General features: G+C 42.4%; 1 protein-coding gene across 1 annotated transcript in view; it reads right to left on the bottom strand.

Annotated features, from left to right (window-relative positions):
• The window catches only part of ACVR1 (activin A receptor type 1), a 126,929-nt gene that overhangs the window by 74,200 nt on the left and 33,171 nt on the right, over nucleotides 1-19,558 (bottom strand). The window contains exon 2 of the mRNA XM_060152848.1: nucleotides 893-1,075. The gene's annotated coding sequence lies outside the window, so the exon portion shown is untranslated. The remainder of the gene's footprint in view (nucleotides 1-892; nucleotides 1,076-19,558) is intronic.

The following is a 19,558-nucleotide window of genomic DNA, read 5'->3' as shown; positions in this document are numbered from 1 at the left end:
ATAGAAACATCTGACAGACTATTCTAAAGTTGGTATTTGTGTTACCTCCGTAGCTTAACACAACCTTAATAGCACTTCATCCTGAGAGCGAGACTTCTTTACAGAGATTTCAAAGTACTCCAAGGAAGCATACTATGAAAATGTAGTTCTGGGAAAGGTAAAAGTATGGAGACAATAAAAAGATCAGTGGTGGCCAAGGAGTGGGTAGGGGGCAGGGACTAATAGAGCACAGGATTTTTAGGGCGGTAAAACTCTTCTGTAGGGTACTATAATGGGGGATGCATATTACTATACATGTGTCCAGACCCACAGAATGCACAAGGGCAGATCCTCATGTAAATCGTGGGCTCGGGGTGATAATGACATGTTAGTGCGGATCAACTACTACAATAAATGGACCACTCTGCTGGGGAGACAGAGTCTGGGGAAGGCCGGGTGTGTGGGGGACAGGGGCGCCTATGAGAACTCTCTGTATTTTCTGCTCAGGTTTGCTGTGAACCTAAAACTGCTCTAAAACGTAGCCTATTTAGAAGGAAAGAAAAATTTTAAAAAGTGGTCCTATAAGGTGAAAAGAATGGCAGAAGCACTTTATATGTAGGGAAATGTTGGTGGTATTTGAACAACTTGGCCAGAGTTCAAAGATAACTGAGCAACTCCACCAAAAAAAGCTTACATTCAAGGTAATGCAAAAATAAAGAACCACTGGGTTTGGTCCTATCTCTTTTATGTTGGATTCATACAAAACAACGATATGATCATCGTGGCTAAGAATTGACCGTGTCAATTTGATCTCTGCCAAGGAACATTAAAAGAGGTGATTTGCTGAAATGTCTCTGCTGCTGGCCCTGGCAAGGCCACTGAGAGCTCCTAGGTAAAAAGATGGCTTGGCTACCTTAGAGCCGGCTCCGGGGCATCTCCTCCCGCAGTCCTTCCAGCAGTGGCTCTTCCTCAGAGCTCCGCTCACTTGCTCCTGGAGCCTTGGAGGTGGGAGAGGCGCTCCCAGAGTCTCCTGGAATAATGAGAATTCTCCAGTAGCTCTCGCGCTGGCAATGTGACGCTCACAAGCGGCTCGGGGCTGTGGAGGGGAAGAAGAAAGAAAACCAGCTAAGCAGAAGAAAAGTCTGTAGTTGTGAATGTGCAGGCTAAAGGAAGTGCACACTTGACAAGCCTTTCAATTGAGACCACAAAACCAAGGCCGATTTACAATTGCAGCAAGGATGGAAAGGGTTGGAAAACAGACACGCGGTTAAGTTGAGGCCATAGGTCCGTACCGATCTTAAATATTTTTCTAAATGACACAAAACCCAGTGGAACCTGCAGTTGGTAAACTTCAAAATCAAGCTCCTTTAAAGTCCATATACCACGTACTCTAGCCATTACAAAAACAAACAAAAAAACAAAGGCTTTGCATATATCAACTATGATATGTACCTGGGAAAAACAAAGTTCAAACCGTCCACAAGTATAGAATGAAAGTCCCTCTCCAGACCCCTGGCTGCTCCTAGAGACACCCCATGTACCACAGTAACCAGTTTCTCGTGTATCCACCCAAAAATAACCTGGTTTGGGTCCATTTTCAACCACCACTCTCAGCTGTAGACAGATCTAGTTCAAAGGCTCATAAAACAATGGTGGGGTTAGGATCACACAGAGGAAAGGAAGGGGGCTCTAGATAACTATCAAAAAAACCAAAAAGCCACCCAAGCTCCTTTTTCCTTTAGGAAGACTTTAAAAACATCAACATTTGTCAAAGGAAGAGGAAATTTTTATCAGAACCAAACTTTCCCATTCAAATAGCTGAGCAACACAAAACACTGAAAAACGTACTCCTTTTGGAAAAGAGCACCTTTTTATTTTTTAACCTCAAGGGACACTTTGCCAAGAAAACTTTCATGTAAATAAATCAAAGCAGAAAAGAAATCCAAAATACAGCACTCCTCAATAATTATTTGGAAGTAAAAATCACACAATAAAAAAAAAATTCACATCAACCTTGAAATTCAAGGGAAATGCTTTACAAATAATATCAAAACTTGCCTCGCTTCAGTTTAAATTGAGCCTCAGAATCAATTTGAAAAGAGAATCGCGAATGTAAAAATAAGACACACAAAAACTAAGACACTAAAATAAGACAGATAAAAATATCCCCCCGTAGAAAGGTCAACCAGAAGCTTGACATTTTCAGCAATCATTTAGTGAAGTTAAAGAGTAAAAAGCCGTTTCTAGAGTGGACATCCTTCAAAACAAACCCTTCAGCTAAGCGGCATCCACAACCCTTGAGTTTCAGAGCAAACCGTGGAAATCCTGGTGTTTTCCTAGATGCCGGGACAGGGGAATTTGGCAGATTCACGCGGAAGGTGCCTCCCCACCTGCCGAAGACCGACTGCAATTTAGAAGGGGCGAGTGCAAAGGGGCCTTGGCGGCCGCTCTGCCTAGGCCCGGCCACGTCTTCAAGTTACAGGTACTATTTGGAGAGGAGCTTTAGATAAGCAAGAAAAGAAGGAAATACTGGTGCGTATTTTTCTGATTCTTTTTAAAAATCAGAGATTTTTTTTTTTTAATTACAGAAGTACTTCTAATTTCCCTTCCAACTTCCCAGCTCTCTCACCTTCCTGCAGAGAATTCCTTCAAGAATGTGCTCAGGTTCTCCTGCCTCGCTCAGCCTTCCCTAATGATTCTCACGTTTTCCAAATCTTTCCATTCTAATTCCTCTTGTATTAATATTCTATAGGACTCAATTCTATATGACCTGGTACTTAATCCTCTTCCTTGAACTGGGTTTGTCTCAAAAAAAACCAAAAAATAGGCGAGGATCACATTTTCTTCTTCTTCGACTCGCATACAGTTGGTGCTCAAGAGTTACTGGATAAAAATCAAGTCTTCAAATTAAGCATAGTTGAATATTTGTCTTAAAATTATCAGCCTGTCAAATAACCCATGGATTGAAGTCAAAACTGTGGTGTAGGGCTTCCCTGGTGGCGCAGTGGTTGAGAGTCCACCTGCCGATGCAGGGGACACGGGCTCGTGCCCCAGTCCGGGAAGATCCCACATGCCGCGGAGTGGCTAGGCCCATGAGCCATGGCCACTGAGCCTGCGCGTCCGGAGCCTGTGCTCCGCAGCAGGAGGGGCCACAACAGCGAGAGGCCCACGTACAGCAAAGAAAAAAAAAAAAATCAGTAAGATAAAATAAATATCTATACAGATATCCTTCGACTTACGATGTGGTTACATTCCAATAAACCCATTGTAAGTTGAAAATGCATTCACTATTTCTTACCTACCAATCCTCATAGTTGAGCCCAGCCTAATTTAAACTTGCTCAACACTTACATCAGCCTACGGTTGGGCAAATTCACCTAACACAAAGCCTATTTTATAATAAAGTGTTGAATACCTCATGTACTTTACTGAATACCGTACAGAAAGTGAAGAACAGAATGCCTCTAAGTGTATCAATTGTTTACCCTCGTGCTCACGTGACTGAGTAGGAGCTGCGGCTGCCCTACCTCATAAGAGAGGGTCGTACTGCATGTCTCATGTCGTTGGCCCGGGAAAAGATCAAAATTCACAATTCAAAGTACACTTTCTACTGAATGCGTATCACTTTCGCACCATCTTAACACTGAAAAATTGTTAAGTCAAACCATCATAAGTCAGAGACCATGTGCATACAGCAAACTGCAGCAACTTGTCACAAAACTTTCATTGAGCTGAGTTTCTCCAAAACCTTGGCCAATTTATTTGTTTAGCTATGGAGGTTTAATTATTGGCAACTAACCATGCCACGTGAAAATCTGACCCATAAAGGTTAGAGGCACATTCCTGTGAAGTGGTGGAGGGTGGGAGTGAGGAAGGGGGAAAGGAGAAATACAAAAAAACATTCTAACTCCAGTTGCAGGCTTAACATAGTAGTACATTTTTCTTTCATCCAATTAAGATAACATGCATAGTTTCTTAAAAGTCATGGTGATATGATGGGACTGATAACAGGCAAGCATAAAAGGTACTTAAAATCTAACATGTTCTTGGCAGTCAATACAGCAGCTAAGCGACAGGGAAATCGGGGCAAGTTTTCTCAACTTTTTAATTATAACTATATCCTTGGCTTCTAGAAACTGTGGCTTTCAAATACTACAAATCCTTGCTCTTTCAAGACATCATCCCTTGTATGGTGATGGATGTTAATGAGACTTACTGTGGTGATCATTTTGCAATATACACAAGTATCGAATCACTGCAATGTATACCTGAAACTAACATAATGTTATATGTCAATTATGCCTCAATTTAAAAGAAAAAAAAAAGACAAAAGACGTCATCTCATACCTTCCCCGTCTATCCACCCAGCCTCATAAACCATGGTGTGTGTATCTTTGATATAGAATTACTGTTAACTGAAATTACTTTAAGCAGCGTATGGTAGCAAGAACATGGACTTAGGAAAGAGCCAAACCCAGTTTTCTAACCTAATAAATGTGATCTTATACAAATCATTTAACCCGTATGTTTCAGTTTCCTCTGCCACAAAACAAGGTTAATATCTCCCATCTTTAAGAGTTAGTAATAATGCCAATTATCATTTAGTTCTAGAACTGTGCTAACCACACAATTGCATTATCTGATTTAATCCTAACACCACAAAAATGGAGAGGAAGGTATTAGTATTCCTACTTGAAAGATAAGAAACCAGTGATAGAGAGGTTAAGTAAAACTGTCCCAAGATCACGCTTTTGAAATATGTGGTAAAACAAATCAACTCAAGTTATGCTGAGTCCAAAATCTGTGTTCTTAATTGCCTGTAAGTTAAACTGTATCTTGACTATTTGTAAGAACTGAAGTGAATTCTTGTAGTAAATATTCTTAGGTCCCTTTATTGTTTTCTACCTCTTAAAATAATAGAAGTGCTAAAGCAGCACAGTAGAAAAGCATAAAGTATACCAATTCCAAACAATAACACAAATCATCCACATGATACTACAAATGTCCTCTTGTTCTGGCTCTAAAATAACAATGCTACAACCAAGCATATAAACGTCAAGGATCCTTGAAGAATAATCTACTCCAGATACCTGAATAGGTGGGCAAGATAATACTGGGTATTATCTATCAGTAATTCTGAAGAAAGACAACAGAGATATCAACCAGTTCCCAAGATTCCCAATCTCCCAGTGGGGAAAAAAATAGGTCACATACCCTAGACAAGCTTGGGGGACACCACAGAGCTCAAAGAACAAGGAGAGCCACATAAGTTGAGGAAAGATAAATGCTGATTGAATCAGGAAGCAGAGAGGAGCACAAGGATACGGCAAATCTCCTTCTCCAGAAATTTTCAAATTCCCTGTAGACATTATGCTTTGGGATTTGGGAATGAGAAATGGGAATGTCCAGGAAGTTCCCCAGAATTCCCCAAGTTATAAGTTATTCAACAAACACTTCCAAACACCCTTTACTCATTATTATGGATATCTAAAAGAAAGGTTAAATAAATAAGAAATAAACTTAATAGTATTTCCAAAGAATCGTAGTCTGTAACAAATGTTCAAATGCTAGAGAATGTCAGTGAGCATTATTGGAGCATTAATAGCATTCCAATAGCAAGCCAAATCCAGCCCTCAGTTTGTTTTGGTAAATAAAAGTTTTACTGGAACACAGCCCCACTTGTTCATTTCACGTATAGTCTGTGGCTGCTTTCACACGAAACAGCAGAGTTGATAGTTGTGACAGAGTCCATATGGCTTGCAAAGCCTAAAATATTTATGATCTGGCCCTTTAGAGAAAAGGTTTGTTGATCCCTGAAATAACCTTCCTCGCAGATCCAAATGCAGGTTAACAGCACTACACAGAATCACATGTTGAAACTGCCATCTTAAAGGCTTATTTTGCTTTGGAAACGTATTTCTTGGAATACCACTCACAGGATTTGTAAACAACACGCTATGCATATAAATTTATATTTATTTTATTTGCAAGGATGACTCACCAGTAGCAGCAGACAGGGCCATGAATACCATTTATAACATAGCAACAGCTACAAGCAATCATGACCAATTCTCTCCTCTGCGCTCCTATCCTGACCTGGCTCTGGGAAATGTCAATCTTATCCTTCAGTTCCGTAGGCTAGCTTTCAACTTGACATCAGTGGATTCCTTTCATGTACTTATGTCTCTGTGTTGATTGTTTTAATTCTCACAGGAGAATGTCAACACTTTTTCCCATTTACCTTTTTTCTTAACTGATTTTTCTGGGGATTTGGAAAAATATAAATTTCCCAAGAAATCCTGGGAAGGAATTCTACCATGAAAGCACTATTCTCTTCAGGTGTATATTTAGATGCTGAGTAGGAATCCAACTCACCAGAAAAAGAGTTGGGGAGAGGAGGCAAGCATGAGGATGAACCAAGTCTCCAGGATGTTTCAAGGAAAAGATTAAGGTCTGTCTCAAAGCCTAGGAAGAAGACCAACCAAAGTGGAGACAGGAAGAAAGCAAGATTTCCTAATGCTTTGGCCCCTGGGATGGATTTAAGGTCCAAATTTCAGAGCACGTTTCTCCTCCAGAATTTAAATTACAATTTGGCTAAGATGAGAGGCATCTACTGTGGACCATGACAGGAGTGAGTGCAATTAAGTACCAGACTGTATTTCTGAAGATAACATGCTTATAAATTATGACTTCAAACATCCTCATCCAAAGTGGTTTGGAACCCTATCAAAATCCCATTTCTCTGTCCAGCCTTTTAAAGGCTTATTTATTTGTGCCAGAAATATAAAGCATGAGGATCATAATAAAACTCAAGGAAACAAAGGCAGTGGGATAGAGTAGCAGCAAGAGGGTTCCAGACTTGAACCACAGAGTCCTGGGCTGAATCCCAGCCCTGTCAGTCACTACACAGGTAGTCTTGGGCCAACTGAGCTGCCGTCTCTCCCAGGCAAAATGGGCATCAGGACGCCCTTGCAGAGTGGCCATATGTGAAGTACGCGGCATGCGGTGGGTGGTAATAGATGATAGCTATTAATAAAAATTTAATATTTAAGGAGCAGGTGTAAAGAAGAGGAAACAGTGAGGAAGAATGAGAATCACAAGGGTTGAATTAATAGGTTGAATCGTAGGAAACTGCCAAAATTTGACCATTTTGACTCATAAAACTAGTAATTTAAAAATAAATATTATAAAAGAAGCCTGAAAGGAGAGAACATGGAAGACTAATACCCCATACTCATTCCTCCACTGGTGGCACCTTAGAAGAAATCCAGACACCAGATGGGAAGGCTACAGACTAAAATAGAAAACACCTTCGTCAACTCCTCACCAGATAGGAGGTGTGACTTCAGGGAAGAGAAGATTCAACAGAGACAGACAGAAAGACAGAAACACACACACACACCCTCGCTCACACGTAGCCCATGTAATTCACTTGTTCTCTCTCTTCCTTCTCCATTCCTGCTCTCTCCTTTTCTTTCCTTATTTCTTTCCCCACACAAGGCCCAAAGGTGACTGTTGTTAACCATTTTGGGAAGGAAACACAGCATTTCTGGTCAGCTGATGTTACCAGCTGCATGGCAAGCCTTTCTGCAGGCCTTGTAGAGCAGCTGGTAGCTCGATAAAGAAATCCAATGGGGCTTCCCTGGTGGTGCAGTGGTTGAGAGTCCGCCTGCCGATGCAGGGGACACGGGTTCGTGCCCCGGTCTGGGAAGATCCCACATGCCGCGGAGCGGCTGGGCCCGTGAGCCATGGCCGCTGAGCCTGCGCGTCCAGAGCCTGTGCCGCAACGGGAGAGGCCACGATGGTGAGAGGCCCACTTACCACACACACACAAAAAAAAAAACATATAAAGAATTATAGAAGTTACTATTTCATAAAAGCAGTCTTCATTTTAGAATGGCTGTAAGTTTTCCTAGTACATGTATTCACCAAACAACTACTACACATTAAGGTTAAGTTTTTCAGAACCATAGCTACAGAAATTTCCAGAAACACTGAAGGGGGTTATTACAAAAGAGGGGCACCAAAATAAAGAACAGAGAACTAATGCTTTTAAAAACCATTCTTCCAATGCCCTCTTGCAAATATTTATGTCAATTACCAGCCTAAATAAAATTTTCACCAGATCATTCTCCCTAATTAAGATTCAATGAGAATTAAAAAAAAAAAGGCAATCAACATTCTTTTTCTAATTGTTTGGTTTAATTTTCATTTACCCATAGGCACTTCCAAGGCTAGGCAGGAAACCGCTTGCCCCCTGTTCTGTCTTGCGGACAGAACAAGGTAACAAACAGAAAAAGATCCAGTAAAGTTTAAAAAAATTAAGAGTGAACAATATCTTGTATGGCTGTGTTTTCTTGTTGTGTGCTACGTGTGTGTACTAATATCCATAATTATGTCAGACAAGCTATGCATTTTACAAGCAGTTGCCAGACCTGCAGTGAGTTATCTGAAAAACTAACATGCAAGCTTCTTGAAGAGGAAAATAGCTTCTTATTTACTGTTTAGCTTTATAATAATTGGGTACCATCCCTTCAATACTAGACAATCAACAAATACTTGCTGACTGAAGAACAATGATGAGATTAATTTAAAATAAGATTAAAGTCAGGAATCCAGGGGACTCTGGGTCTATCACTCCCCGAGCAGCCTTGAACATTAGGTTTCTTCAAAGCCTGCTCTATCATCTCGATAGGACTATTGCAGGGGGTCATCAGGCACAGTGGAGAAAACATTACATTAATGAGCTAGACACACCCCTGCACCACAGCTGTGTGACACTGGTAAGTCACCTGTGTTCTCCGGCATCCATTTTTCCTACCTAGAAATTGAGAGTGGTGGCCCAAGTTGCTAAGTTTCCTCCTACCTAAAAGATTCTCTGTTTAGATATTTCTTTTACAATTGCTAGCAGGATTCCGTAAGAATTATGCTAACAGGAAAGGCTACCTCTTTAATTAAAGATGGTTTTCCAATCTACTCCTGTATTGAAATGCGAACCAACCCGCTCATTAAAAAATAATAACATTTTTCATTTAATTTAGCAATTTAGTTCTTAACTCACCGAGGTTTGCTTTTAATTTAATTTGCCTACCAATAATTTGTTTGCCAACTGAAGAATAACTGAGTAAGAAAATGCACAAAAGGGTGCAGAATAACAGTGGCGGGGTGCGGGGAGGGAGGCGGTGTCTATCACGGCCAGTCTCTCAAGGGGTATGGGAATATGTCCAGTTCCCAAGACAAGGAATCTGGATTAACAAAACTCAAGTCAGCGTGTCTACATCACCCACCACCCAAAGCTGCTAACCTTCGTTTATGTCCTATCTCATGCAATGGAACCACCCAGCCCTTCCTGTCTCACACCAGCAGCACTCCAATTCTTTCTCAGTGATTTCTTCTAAGAACCTGCCAACAGTGCCAACAATGGCTCTTCTGAGCATGTGCAAATTCCTGATTGCTAGGACCTGGCCTGAGACTTCTCCCACCTCATCCAGTTACCACTCCCCAGGCACTCTGACCCTAACTGCACCTTACAGCTCCCTGAGGACGCCTCCTTCTTGTTCGCCTTCTGCCTTTGTACTTGTCCGCCTGAAATGTTTTTTCCGTCTGTCAATTCGTATACTTCAGGATCAGCTCAAGAATCACCTCCCTATGGAAATCTTCCCTGAAGCCCCCATGACCAACCACACCCTGTCTAAGATACATGCACCCTCATCTGTTGTTATCACGGCACCTAAAAAGTGCACTTCAATTTTTTTTTTTTATTTCACTGCCTAATGAGCCTGTGAATTCCTCAAAGATAAGTAGTATTTTTTCATTTCTGAATCATCAGGGATAGTCTTATAAACAAAAGGTCCTTAATAAATGTTTATGAATGAATGGGTGAACCCTGATAATGGATTCAAAGCAGAAGAGGAACACTCTAAGGGAAATATGAACAGTAAAAATTGAGAAATAATTATGCTAATGGAAAAAAGGAGGTAGGCCTACCAGAATACACGTTTAGGGTTGTCATGGCTTTTCATTCAAAGCAAAACAACTCCCCCAGATCCTAGGTTAAAGAGACTAAGAGAGAACTAAAGTGTTTATTTCATACAAAAAGACAGTACGTAAACTAAACGTATACACTAAACCATAGCTTCCTACTGACTTACATATGAAAGCAAGGAAGTATTCCCTACTCCAACAGTTTAGACCATAATCATTTTCTAAATTACATATATACAGAAAAATAGCTTGAGAGCTACACTCAAATACCATGCTAACCCTGTAACGTTACTGGAAATTAAGATGTCAATAAAATGTAAGAAGGGAAATGATTCATCTTACAAGAATAATGTTAATTTTTTTTCCGAGAAAATTATTCCCAAGGTGGTCATGTGGAGCCAGGCCTCCACACAATTCCCAAAGCTAGGCTCTCACTCACTGGCCTCCCTCCAGATGTCTTCAGTCAAGGTGCTGGGGGCCAGAGTGGGAAAAAGATGAGTCCTTCTTCCCATGACAATGCTACCTTCTTAATGGTTCTCCCCAGCCAACCCATTTCCCCAACCTCAACCTTTTTACACCGCACAGTGGGAAGAAAAGAATAAATACATGAATTGCTATATAATGCAACTGAACTCAGTAAGCATAAAGAAGGTAAGAGAAAGGAGCCCATGGCCAAAGCTGAATGCTACGGAAAAGAGAAGGAAGATGCCGAGAACAAGCTTGCCTGTTATTAGCACTGGCTGCCTGGGATCACTTGAAGTTTACACATAAAATTGCTTAAGGCATGAGTCATTTCAAATCATGATGTATTGATTCATTTAATGTGTTCAAGCAAACCTGCGATGAAGGTGACCTAGAAGCCCTGAGACGCAGATGATTATCCAATCAAAATAAGGGGGGTGGCAGACATATTTTGAAAATCAAAACCATAAATAAATGTTCAGAAAATTTTTACATAAAAGAGAATGAAATAATGCCATTTGCAGCAACATGGATGCAACTAGAGATTATCATACTGAGTGAAGTCAGAAAGACAAATACCATATGATATCACTTACATGTGGAACCTAAAGTATGGCACAAATGAACCTATCTACAAAACAGAAACAGACTCACAGACATAGAGAACAGACTTGTGGTTGCCAAGAGGGAAGGGGGAGGGGGAGGGATGGATTGGGAATTTGGGGTTGGTAGATGCAAACTATTACATTTAGAATGGATAAACAACAAGGTATACCACACGGGAACTATATTCAATATCCTGTGATAAACCATAATGGAAAAGAATGTCTATATGTGTGTAACTGAGTCACTTTCCTATACAGCAGAGATTGGCACTACACTGTAAATCAACTATAGGTCAATAAAAAAATTTGAATTAAAAAAAAATTTTTTTTAATCTTGTTGCTTTCTCATTACAAACGGGCAGAAGAATTTGAGATTTCTTAGTTTATCAAAATTGACATAGGTTTAAAAAACAAAAGATTGAGAATTTACTGTTCTAGAGGATTCTGTCAACAAAAACTGGTGTCAACCGGGGGTTGGTCCAGGAACTTGGCTTCTACTCTCACTTAGTTCACAGGACGATTGGGAGCCCAAACTTCAACTTCTACTTCAATGATCTTAGCTTCAAAATCAGTCTTACATGCTGATGGTTTCTTTTGGGGGATGATGAATATGTTCTAATATTAGATAGTGTTGACAGTTGCACAACTGAATACTAAAAGCCACTGAACTGTACATCACAAAAGAGTGAATGTTTTGGTATATGAACTAAGTCAATAAAACTGTTATTTTAAAAAATCACTCTTAAAGCTCTTACGCCTTTTTCTATACAACTTAGACCTTGCGTGTATGCTGTGCAGTGCCTGCTAACTGCATGGGCATACGTTGTCTCCCGATTCATTTTGTGGAAAGAGCCGAAACATTGGAATCACACAGCTTGGGAACTGAACCTAGCTCTGTCACTTCCCAGGCTCTGGGATCTTGAGCACATTACTGTCTGAGCCCCAGTCCCCAGCTATAAAACAAGCAGACACTACCTACCTATCAGATGAGGAGACTGTGAATCTGCAAATCACCACCAAGCTCAGACTGATGGTAACTGGCAGAAAATAAAATGGGATGGGCTCTAAGAAAAGATGTATGGCGGGGATGAGACAAAAGGGTAGATGCAAAAGTCGGAAGGATGTGGCAAATGCAGAGTCAGGACCAAAGCCAGCCTGCCTAGAATTAGGGCAAACCCTTCTGGAATCTTCCTTTTGGTTCCAATGATGCTATGGGGTGGTGGTGATGTGAAGTGGGAGGGTGAGGATAGGGCTGTTCCCAGAGCAAGCGCTATTATCAAGACTACCTTATCTATGGATACTTAAATCTCAGGATTCTTACTCAAGTAATTTTATATGAGTAACCACAAAGCAGAGACATTTTCTATACTTTTCATCTCCTCACGTGTCATTAAGCATTCAGTCCACTAATGGAATTATAGCCTCTTGATTTGGGTTGCTATTAATTAGAACACATAGCTCTCCACCAGGATTCATTTTTTATAGATTAATTCTATACAATAAAACATGCCTGAAGTTGAGTGTATTCGCAGCCTTTCATCGCAAGCCTCAAGATTCCACACCTGTGATTAACTTACATCAGCACAAGTTGAAACTTCAGCTTTTCCATCATTTGTGGTATTGCAACTCTTAAGAAGCAACTTACCTGACAATTAATACAAACAATCTATATTTACCATCAATAACACAAATTCCCAACTGCGCCAGAATTTCTAATGTGAAAGTCTTTAGAGTGGTTTTAATAACATCATTCTCATTTAAAATGTGCACTATTTGCCAAGCAGCAATTAAAAGAAAAAATTATATGTATACATATATATAGTGTGTATATATGTCCACGTGTATGTACACACATACACATATATATATATTTTAAAAACACATAAACTTTATGCCACACGTTTCTACCATCGAAAAGCAATTCCAGAAGAGGTAAAAAGATGAGCAAGTTGTCCTGTCCTCCCCGCAAGTAGCGCCTACACCACAGCCAACTAAATTCTCTCACTCCAAGTTGCTCGAGAGACCAACAGGTTAACAAACTAGTCTTCCTCAGCAGCACTTTAAGGTGCCAGGAGATTAGTATGAAAAAAAAACAACCAAACATTAGCAATTGTCTCTGTTTACCATCCACACTGTCAACAATTCTGAGAAACATTCCACTGAGCTTTTTCAGGTCACTAAACCCTTGTCCATTTCATAAATATTTGTCTCCTGATTTTGCTTTTTTACTTTTTAAATCCCAGAGGGAAATGACAATGTTCTATAAGTGTTAGAATGGCTTCGTTTCTAAAATTGGAAGGAAGAAAAGGCTAGCTTCTGTTAGTTCTAATTTTGAAAGTGTTAAGTATTAGGGGAGGAACCTCTCAGATAATAACCTTTTTTTTTTTTTTTACATTTTAGTTGTCTCAGGTGCATTTTTGTTGCTTCTACTAGCATTGCTGTGCAGTCAGGTTTATCTTAAGACAACACATTCTAGCATACATTCAACTGAGTCTCCTAGATTTATAGCCAAATTTAGACTGGCTTAACACAACCGGAAGGTGTCCTTCCACAGTTTTTCACGTTGGACATATGAAGAGTGGGTCAGATAAATGTCTAGAAGTTATTTTATTTCAAACATAATTTTGTATGGTGAACTTTCCTACACACACACATACACATACACACACACACACACACACACACACACACACACACCATGCTTTAACTGCTACTTCAGAGTTGCAGTCAGCTCCTCATGCCATTAGCAAAGACAAGATCCAATATGTAAGATAATTTAGGGGGAAAAAAGGCAAATAAATATAAATATTCCATAGAAATAGGGGCTGTCAGGTGGGGAAAGGCTTCCATAGCTTCTATATGTGAATATATTCTCTCTCTAAAGAGAGGTAAGTGGTTCCCAACTCTGAGGTTTATTGTACATCAAACAACAAGAATGTTAAGGAGGGATTCCCTGGTGGCGCAGTGGTTGAGAGTCCGCCTGCCGGATGCAGGGGACACGGGTTCGTGCCCCGGTCCGGGAGGATCCCACATGCCACGGAGCGGCTGGGCCCGTGAGCCATGGCTGCTGAGCCTGCGCGTCTGGAGCCTGTGCTCCGCAATGGGAGAGGCCACAACAGTGAGAGGCCCGCATACGGTGTAAAAAAATAAAATAAAATAAAAATAAAAAAGACTGTTAAGGAAACTTAGTATCTCATACGCATTTACTGTCATTTCTCAAATAACTATGAATTCATGGATATGTATATATATCCACATTTAATACATACTCTATGAATATATAATCAATCCATATATAATAAAAATGCAACAACCTTTAGTGATGGCTCTAATTTTTTTTTTTTTTAAGGAAATTACCAGCACTCCATGCCCTACCCCATTCTCAGGTGTCCTCCATCATAATGTTTTTTTCTCTCCTACACTGTGGGTAAAACCTGGAACGGAGGCCGCACTGCCTGAGCTAGATTTCAGGCCCTGCCATTTGCTACGTTTAGCACCTTAGGCACATAACTCATTTCCTTCATCTGTAAAATTAAGATAAAAAGAATTGGACCTGCTTCACAGAGTGATAATCGTTAAGGGCTAAATGAATGAATATATGCAAAGCACTCAGGGCAGAACCTCAACCAGGAGCACGGTGAAAGGGTAAGCCATCACTATTATTGATGCTGTTCTTATTATTAGAACCAGAATCTTGACTTTTGTGATATTCACTTCCTTGTTTTTCTCAATAGTTCTTGCCTTTTAAGGACTAAAAAATAGTGTTACTCTGACTTGGCCTGTAAAGACGTTGACTTGTCTTTGAATTCCCGTCTTCTCTCACTCTGCAAGACATTAATAGAATGCACGGGAAAGGGTGGTACTGAAAGGGCTCTAACGGACAGCAGAACTTCTTGACCTCAAGAACAATCCTGCAATACGCACAATGAACTGCAGTGTAGCTCTGCTGCAAGGCAGGACTGAAAACGAATGGTAAGTCCAAGGATCCCTCAAACTCTAAAAATAGAGTTTCTTGGTAGACTAAAGGGAAACCTTCACACTGATAATGAGTATGCAGATTCCATCCCCCAAGGGTTATCTAGTGAGGAGGTCACTAAAAGCAAGTCACCACCAACCAACTAGCCAACTGACATCTTTAATTTAGTACACGTACTACTCAATAGGGGTGCATAGGTGAACATCTATCAAGAACACTATGGAGCCATTTATACTATAAAATCTAAACATGAAAACAAAAGTGTCACATCTGGAACTCACCCAAGTCCTTCAAACATATAAAATTAACACAGTGATGCCCCGACATTTAGAAAAACACAAGCTGGCTCAGTAGTGGAAGCATGACATGTTAAATAAAGGCCATTCAATATCTAGCATTAATCACTGAGGAATCATATTTCCTCAAAATGGTCTCTCTAGTTTGCCAGCTAAATAAAAACTATACTAGGAAAGACCACACACTTTTTTTTTTTTAAAAAATGCCTAACATGAAGGTTTACCTAAAAGAACATAGTCTGCCCGTGGATCTTACTTTAGTCACAGGAGAAGAAACCATACTTGAGATACGATGGCCACCGCCACTTGGTGTGGCCTGGAAGTGGCCTGGACGGAAAGGTCTACAGCCAGGAACCTTGAGACCACTCACAGTCCACATGGAGTTTCCAAAAGGGGAACACCGGTGGCACCTAAAGCCATGACTTACTGCTCTTCCCTTTACATTTTACCCAACATCTTCACTCTGCGATCAAAGCCCTCCATTTCAGGAGGGTAACCTGGGCAAGCTTCACTCCCAGCCAAGCCACCACCAGGTATTTCTGTCAAGGTTCACTCCCCCCAGGGTGCTTGGACACACGTGCCCTGCCCTGGCTTTGCCCACCAGGAAGCGACAGCCACCCTCTGCCAGCAGGACTTTGCCTTCTTCAGCTCTGAGTCCCCAGGCCCTGGCATGGTGCCTGGCACAGGGCATGCACTCAAGGAAGTGTGCTAAAAAATAACTGACTGTCTCTCCTCCTCCACGGAGCTTTCCTGGATTTAAAAGCACTGTATACCCCTACCCTCCCCCATTCTGACAGGTCTAGATAAAGAACACCCCAGCTCCTCTTCTGGATGCCCACTGCAATACACAATAAATACCAAATCACTGGTTCTTTATAATTTGTTTCATTCCAGCTGCACCAAAGAACAGGAGCAGCCTTAAGGAAGTTAATTCCTCAAGCTTTATGTTTCTTTCACCTGTAAAATGAGGCTACAGGGCTTCCCTGGTGGCGCAGTGGTTGAGAGTCCGCCTGCCGATGCAGGGGACACGGGTTCGTGCCCCGGTCCGGGAAGATCCCACATGCTGCGGAGCGGCTGGGCCCGTGAGCCATGGCCGCTGAGCCTGCGCGTCCGGAGCCTGTGTTCCGCAACGGGAGAGGCCACAACAGTGAGAGGCCCGCGTACCGCAAAAAAAAAAAAAAAAAAAAAATGAGGCTACAGATACCAACTTCCTAACATATGTAAAGTCTGTGGCATAAGACTTGGCACAAAAGTAAACACCCAAATATCTGTTCCCTAACCATCATACACCATACATTAAAGAGTCAGAGTAACTTAGATTTCAAACTCACAGGAAACAGAGACAGGACTAGGGCATCGGAACCTTTCTTTTGAATTTTCAGAGCTGCTCTCTACACCACTCACATAGCACTTCTTTCCTTCGCTTCTCTGGAGACCCCAGGGCTTACATGGCTGCGGGATAGTAAGTGCCCAAAGTCAGGTCTCCCGCTCGCAGCCTTGCCTGGCCCAGGGTCCAAGCAGAGGGCGTGACTCAGAGAATGGGCTCAGAAAGTACACAGAGAATGAATGTAAGTAAACCAAGCCTTTGCCACTCTCCAAAATGAGATTTTTTTTTTTACTTTAATTTTTTGCTAAGTTTGAACATGGAAATTCAAAGATACTTGTGGGGAAACTAGAGCATTACATCTGTGACCAAGGACTTCTCCTGGTTCTTAAGTAGAACTCTCAAACTTTAAGGATCATAACACTTAGATGCATTTTATATAAATTAACAAGTTTCTATTGTCACAAACCCAAACTAGCCCAGACAAACAGGCCTGGAAACTACCAGCCAACTTCATTCTGTGAGTAACCATTAAGTTTTAATCAGGTTGCAGTTCAATTTCTGCAACAGCAAGCATTAAGAAGGGCTCCTCAAAGAAAGCGGGCAAAAGTGGGAAGAAAAGGAGGAGGGGTGGGGGGATGGGGGAGGAGGAGGAGGGGGGAGGAAGAGGAGGGAGAGGAGGAGGGGAAGGGGGAGGGGGAGGGGAGGGGAGGGGAGGGAGGGGGAGGGGAGGGAGGGGGAAGGGAGGGAGGGGAGGGGAGGGGAGGGAGGGGAGGGAGGGGAGAGGGAGGGGAGGGAGGGGGAGGGGAGGGGAGGGAGGGGAGGGGAGGGAGGGAGGGGGAGGGGAGGGAGGGGGAGGGGAGGGAGGGGGAGGGGAGGGGGAGGGGAGGGGGAGGAGGAGGGAGAGGGAGGAGGGGGAGGGGGAGGAGGGGGAGGAGGGGAGGAGGGTGGAGGAGGGGGAGGAGGAGGGGGGAGGAGGAGGAGGGGGAGGAGGAGGGGGAGGAGGAGGGGGAGGAGGAGGGGGAGGAGGAGGAGGGGAGGAGGAGGGGGAGGAGGAGGAGGGGGAGAGGAGGGGGAGGAGGAGGGGGAGGAGGAGGGGGAGGAGGAGGGGGAGGAGGAGGGGGGAGGAGGAGGGGGAGGAGGAGGGGGGAGGAGGAGGGGGGAGGAAACAGAACAAAAGAACTGCCCCCAAGCCAGCCCTGTTACACAGACTCCTGACTGAACACTTCTGCCCCTCTTTGCAGCTGTTGTCTCCCGCAGTTGGCATGAAGTGCTGCCAGTCTGGGACCAGCTTCCAGTGAGGACAGCATTGTTTTATTGGCTACTTAGGCAGTGCACACACCATTAATGGAGTTTTTATCTCTCCATTTTCCTGTCAGTACAGTACCAGCCAGTCTGACTCTGTTATTATCATTAAGAAAGCTTTTTTTTTTTTCCTTCTCCACACACACTCTTTAATCCAAACAACATCTGGGAACTCTAGTTCTCTATCACATAAAAGGGAAACAGATTTAGAGGGAAAGGGCGGGGGGGGGGGCAGTACAGTTCCAGCCACACTGAACAACAACCAAATTCCAACAGCCAAGCTTATCTGGAGACACCTATTATCACTGAAACACTGTTCACTTCAAAAGGGAAGGTACTTTCCACCACATTGCTTTAAACCTCCTCTTGACCTGCACTATATGGAAAATATCCCATTTTGACATGTAGCTTTTTAAATTAAAAAAAAATTTTTTTGCCTGCACCTCAAGGCTTGCAGGATCTTAGTTCCCCGACCGGGGATTGAACCCGGACCAAGGCAGTGAAAGTGTCGAGTCCTAACCACTGGACCACCAGGGAATTCCCAACATGTAGCTTTGGGAAAAAAAAGGAAAAAGAACATTTTATTGCTGCTTTCCTCAAGTTCACTTGTGAAATAAAGAATCACATTTAGAACATAATTTTTTAAAGAATGAACTTTTTTCCAAAAAGGAAGCAAAAATAAAGACCCTTTTTGAGACATTACTGGTGAGTACATCTCTAGTATACAAACTAATAGGAAAAAACTGGCGCCACTAAAGCCAGAAAACATGTCCTCCTGTAACAGACAGCTGTCTCCTCTGTCCTTTAAGTGCGTTTTTTGCTTAGATCATGCTCCGTGCGTCGTGGAATCAATACAGGAAAATGCACAGAGCCAGCCACACTGCAGATTCACACAATAGAGCAGGTTCAAGCCCCCGCAGCTCCTCTGTCCCTTTCCTGTCCCTGGCACATGCATCTGGGGAAAATGCACCCCACTTTCTACCTCACGCTTGAACATGCCTCGTGGGGTCTCCAGTGGTGGTCCTTCCAGCATTGCTTCTACATAACCACAACCTAAAAGTTACGAACCTAAATATGCAGATGTCTAGCAACCCGTCATGCACCTCACCCCTACTCCTTTCTGAGTTTTCTAGAATGCACCAAGAACAACTCTACTTAGGTTAGAAGGGATTTACTTCCCCAGACTTGCTTATCGCCAAGGAGAAGACACAATCAGAACAGAACATTTAAGGAAAACCAAAATCTGAGTGTCAGCGAAGGTTAATAGTTTATTTTTAATTTATCTTTTCATTCCATTCAGCAAAAAGAGGAGGAAATCACTAAACTGTCTGAGCCGCAGGCTCCCGCTCACTGGAAGCTTTGCCTTAGAGCCCCTGGCAGTCTGCTGTTAATGACAGTCTCAGTAACCTGATCCTCTCACAGTGGGAGACTTGAGTAAGCACTGGCCTCTCTGGGGTCTCGCCTTTCCATTGTCCCACCCTGCAGGGCCAGCTGTTTCTGACAGCCAAATTGCTGCGTGCTAAGCAGTGAATGCTGTCAGAGAAGGAATTTTCATTTCTGTAATGCATAGGCCTCTGTGGACAAATTATCCAGCTTATGGTGCTGGCTGCAGGACGCTGCTCCGGGC

The sequence above is a fragment of the Lagenorhynchus albirostris genome, chromosome 6 (genome assembly GCF_949774975.1).
Source record: "Lagenorhynchus albirostris chromosome 6, mLagAlb1.1, whole genome shotgun sequence".
Taxonomy (NCBI): Eukaryota; Metazoa; Chordata; class Mammalia; order Artiodactyla; family Delphinidae; genus Lagenorhynchus; species Lagenorhynchus albirostris.
The sequence above is the reverse complement of the archived record's forward strand: the minus strand, read 5'-3'. Positions and strand labels throughout refer to the sequence as shown.